This window comes from Onychomys torridus, chromosome 3, assembly GCF_903995425.1.
Source record: "Onychomys torridus chromosome 3, mOncTor1.1, whole genome shotgun sequence".
NCBI lineage: Eukaryota > Metazoa > Chordata > Mammalia > Rodentia > Cricetidae > Onychomys > Onychomys torridus.
This window is the reverse complement of record NC_050445.1, coordinates 129,476,839-129,482,681: the sequence shown is the minus strand read 5'-3', so window position 1 is coordinate 129,482,681 and position 5,843 is coordinate 129,476,839.

Below are 5,843 nucleotides of genomic sequence, written 5' to 3'. Positions count from 1 at the left end.
ATGATGGCAGGTCCGAACTACTCATCACAGTTAGTGAGCTGGTGTTCTTTCCTCACCAAATGAGGAGAGCATACTAATTCCTTGATACTCAAACACATGCTGGTCATTTTGAACTGAATAAAACTTGAACTTGTCAATTTTGCATGGCTAAGAAGGACACTGTATTACAACAATACTACCAAATCATATAAAGAATAGTATGTAACTCTGGTAAATATTAAATTATTTAATCCCAGAGTACAAATTAATAGAAACAAAAGTGAACTAGCATATACTATTTTAAATGTGAAAAATAAAAGGATCACATTTTCAAATATATGTTTTATAACTTGATTTAGTGTGTAAAACAAGGGATTTGTGCTTAAGACTCAGAAATAGGGGTTGGGGATTTAGCTCAGTGGTAGAGCACTTGCCTAGCAAGTGCAAGGCCCTTGGTTTGGTCCTCAGCTCTGGGAAAAAAAAAGACTCAGAAACAAACAGTTACAAGTATCATAAAACAAATGTATGATATTCCTAGTCTGAAGTGATTTGTCTGTTTTCTTTTGTTTGTGTTTTCTTTTTCTTGGAACAATGAGACTTAGGCTGTCATCAAACTAATGATCTCCCTGCTTCTGCTTCCCAGAGCTAGTAATGCATTTATTTGCCACAATTTGTGATTCCCTAATTCTTTTTAAAGGAATGATTTCCCTACGTGGATATTTTTCAATTCCTAAATAACTTCCCTTTTTCCTTGGATATTTAATTGCAGATGATAGTGAATGTTGATTAACAACTACCTTTTTGAGCTAGTGTGAGATTTACCTAAATTCATTCTATAGATGCCCACAAAAATGTAGAGAACCTTAGAATATTTACAGAACGACACACATATTTTGATCCTAAGGGATGAGGCAAGATCCCAGAACATTTACTGGTAGAGTTTCTAGTGCACTGAAATAATAGACATTGTAAAACAATGCTATTTAACTCTTGAATTCACTGTTCTCTACTCAACTTACTGGATGGAAATTTAATATAATGAAGCATACTGAGCTAAAAGTCCACAGCATTTCAATAATCAATACATAGAAAGGGCATTTAGATTAATATGGAGGTTTATGTTCAAGGTAAAATGTATGACTCTTATCATGTACAATGAATATATTCAGTGAAAGTTCAAACATAAATTAAATGAATAAAAATCTCACACACTAGAATGGAAAGCATTCATGCTGTTTCTACTCTTTTATGAAGATAAAATATATTTGTAACTTCAAAAATTTCTTTCAGATGAATTTTCATAAATGTACTTATCAGACAAACCCTAACCAACTTGTTTTCACTAGAAGCTTTATTTCTTTTTCATTTATATACTCTCATATGACATGAAATCTTCTGTGAATTGCTACATTTTCGTATTTTGATGGAAAAATATGAAAAAGTCAGAATTTGTGATAGCATGATTGCAACAGCGACTGTGGTCTGTATTCCCAACACAGACTGTAGGCTATCAATTAGTGAAGACTATATGAATAGGAAAATAGAAATATAAGTTTTCTTGTTCCTGGCGCTAAATAAATATCAATCATAAGAGAATGGTCATGAGTGTAAGGAACATTCTCTTTCAAGAAATGTCTTTCTATTGATTAAGGTATGAAAAAAGTATGAATTTTTGACAAGGTTACAAAATTTTTCTTACTAATTACAGGCCTAATTTTATATGTTACCTTGTAAAGGGACTCTTACTGTGGACACAAGGTTTCCTTGTTGCAATGGTCTTGATTCATTTTTTTTCATTACTTTATCCAAGTTGCTTAATTTACAAGTCCTATCATGGCGACTATTACTTTTCTAGCCACAGATTCTGGGCCCCAATAATTATGTAAGCTATTGATTTCATCTTATGAAATGGAACTTACATACAATCAGGAAAGTATTTGATTATACCATAATTTTCATGCCACTATATCTGCTCAAGTTAAACAGAATGTAAGGGAATATGATCTTATTTTAGCCTTCCTATGTTCTTGAGACATGCTTTGTGTCTTTTTTATTACAACTGATGGTTGTTAGAGCAGTTAGAATCAGTTTTCTTTAGTATTGTCCCCTGGTAGGTGGGAAACTAACCTGTGTTTATATGGGCAGTACAAATTGCATTCAGTCGATTATTAAAACAAAAAGTATATGAAGTCTGAATACAGTGGGGGTGAATCTGAGAAGAATTACAGAAAAGGGGTTAATGTGATCAAAATACATTGTAGCATGCATGAAGTTTCCAAAAAGGTACTTTTTTGAATCACATTTAAAACATAAAACAAGGATCTAGGTTTGGTGGCATATGCCTTTAATCCTGAGAAGGGATTTAACTTGGGAAGCACAGGTAGGCAGATTTCTGAATTCAAGGCCAGCCTGGCCTATAGAGCAGTTCCAGAACAGCCAGGGCTGCACAAACCTTCTCTCAAAAAATACGTAATATATATAATATAAGGTGTTATATATATATCATTTTATTATTGAGGTACACACACACACACACACACACATATCAATGATAGACAGCACTTTAGAGTACTGTCTGCTCTTTCAGGAGACATGGGTTGAGTTCCTAGCACAATATGGTTTCTTACAACAACCTGTAATTCCAGTTCCAGGGTATCTGATGCCTCTTTGTGTCTTAATGTGTCAGTTTTGAAGAAAGTTTCATGGACTGCTGGGAATATGTATTATTTAGTTATTAGATGTTTAGAATGTTTTCTAGATCTTTGTCAGATACATTTATATTACATACCATTGGTTAATTTTGAGAGTAACTTCTGGTAATAAGAATATTTTTATTATAAAACCAAGATATATAATGCTCTGTACTAATTAATTGTTAGTTCCAAGCCATAGATATTGCTAAAATTTATTGTTATAAAGAGTAACTCAGACTACCACACCTTTAGCCTAATCCAACCTAATGTATCTGGGCTTCATACAAAAAAGCTTTTCCAAAACAAAGTTTTTCATCATGAAAACTAATCAATACAATTAACATAGGTGACAGTCCTATCATATCAATAGATATCAAACTATAAAAAAAGTCATTAAATGCAAGATAAAATATATATCTCAGAATGAACACAGTAATTCCTAACCTTAAAATAACCCTTTTAAACAATTCAGTAAATATAAATAAAAGTAAGAAAATTCCCACCCAATCAAATCAATCCAAAAATCCAGCACCTATAAACCCAGATGCCTAGATGCCAACGTAAGAATACAATCAGTAACAACCAGGGTACTACGTCACCACAAGAGATAAACTCTCCTAATAAAGTAGCACCTGAATATTCCAAATAGGTGACATAAGAGAAGACCTTAATAACAACTACATGAAAATGATAGAGATCCATAGAGAGGTAATGAATAAATCTCTGAAACAAAGCCCGTAAAACATAAACAAACAAATGAAGAAAATAAATAAAACTGCTCAAGACCTGAAAATGGAAATAGAATCAATAAAGAAAACACAAACTGAGTAACTCATGGAAATGAAAAATTTATGGATACAAACAGAAATCACAGAGGCAGGATTCACCAACAAAATGAAAGAGATAATGGACAGAAGCTCAAGAATTGAAGATACAATAGAAAAAATAAATACATGAGTAAAAGAAAATGTTAAATCTAAAAAATTTCTGACAGAAAACATCCAGGAAATCTGGGACACTATAAAAACACCAATGATATGAATAATAGGAATAGAGGAAAGAAAAGAATCCCAGATCAAAGGCCCAGAAAATATTTTGAATAAATATAGAAGAAAACTTTCCTAACCTAAAGAGGAAGGTGCCTACAAAGCTACCAGAAGCATAAAGAACACCAACTAGAATTGTACCAGAAGAAAAACACTCCCCCAACCACAAAATACAAACCAGATAGAACAAAGAAAGAATATGAAGATGCAAAGGAGAAATACCAAGTAACATAGAAAGGCAGAGCTATATATTGAAATTACACTTCACTTCTCTATGGAAACTCTAAAAGCCAGAAGTCCAGGACAGATGTCTTGGAGACTGTAAGAAACCACAGATGCCAGCACAGATTGCCATACCCAGTAAAATTTTCAATCACTATATAAAGAGAAAATAAATATTCCATGATAAACTTATATTAAAACAATATCGATCTAAAAATCCAGACCTACAGAAAGTGTTAGAAGGAGAAATCCAAACTAAGAAAATTAAGTACACTCATAAAAGGAACTATGCTCATATCAGCAAAACCGAAGAAACAGAAGCACACGCGTGCGCGCGCGCGCGCGCACACACACACACACACACACACACACACACACACACACACACTACCACCAACAGCAACAACAATAAAATAACAGGAATTAATGATCATTGTTCATTGATATCTCTCTATAACAATGGACTTAATTCCTTAATAAAAAGATACAGATTAACAAAATGGACCCAGGAACATTGAAACATACAAGCACAAGGATTATGTTGAACACTGAAGTACTCCACAGTGTTGGATTATGCACACAAACACAATGTATTTGGCAGTCTTGAGACCCTTTCTAGAATATATTATGGGCATATATTCACATTGGAAAGTGCAAAACAACAACCTCCTAGTGATAGAAGGAGCTGATTGCAAAACCCAGTTCTGAAGAATGGGAATAAATTTCTCATCTCCTTAAGAACCTCAAAACATGAACAGATTCTATGCAGTCTTATTCTGATTATGTAAGGTTATGAGCATTAGGCAGCCTGAATTGGTTTAGATCATAACACAATCTGTGTCCAGGAATCAATAATGTTAATATTTCTTCCTCTGGTAATTTGATCAAAGAAATACATAAATAATTAATACACATGGTTTGGGAGAGAATCCTTGTCCTTGTAATCAACATCACCACAGAGCTTGTGATTACTAACTAAAGGAAAGGAACAGTGTTGCTCTAAAGGTTTAAATAATAGTTTTTCTATAGACAGAAGTTTTCCTGTATTCCTCCCAGTACTGCAGCCACTCGGTCTCAAGTAAACACAGAGGCTTATATTAATTACAATCTGTATGGCCTATGGCTCAGACTTCTTGCTAACTGGTTCTATCATCTTAATTTAATCCATTTCTATTAATCTATATGTGGCCACATGGCCAAGGCATTACTGGTCTGGCATCTTCTTGTTCCTTGGTTGGTGGGCAGGCATCTTCTCTCACTCCATCCTTCTTCATCTCTGTCTTCAGTTTGAATGTACCACCTAACCTGATTCTGCCTCATCATTGGCCAAACAACTTTATTTATCAGTCAATGAGAGCAACACATATTCACAGAACACAGAAAGATATCCCACAGCACTTCCCCCTTTCTGTCTAATCAAAAAGGAAGGTTTGTCATTTTAACATCATAAAATTACATATTAAAAACAGTTATCATGCAAGAATTATACTTACAATATGTATTCTATTTGTATTTGGTAAAATCAAAGAAATATTCTATCACCTATCTTATTTTTGTGAGTCTAAAGTTTTATATTTATTTTTCTTTTATCATGACTAAGGAAAACTATAACTATCTAGTCTTCAACTCTATCAAAGACCCCAAAAAAATGTAATATTATCTAAGTAAACAGAAAGTGCATTATATGCAACTTCCAAAATTTCTACAGATGACAGAGGCATCTGGCTGCCTGGAGAGTCACCCAAAATTCCTCAGTAATGTTTGGGCATCCATCTTCAGCCTACAGGTCTATAGTCTCTGACAGACTTTTTTGTGAAGCAGGAAATGAGAAGGAATGTCTTACCTATTGTCAAAATTCATCAGTCGCTTTCCTCTGTGTCCTGCAGAATGTCTAGCAGTATCT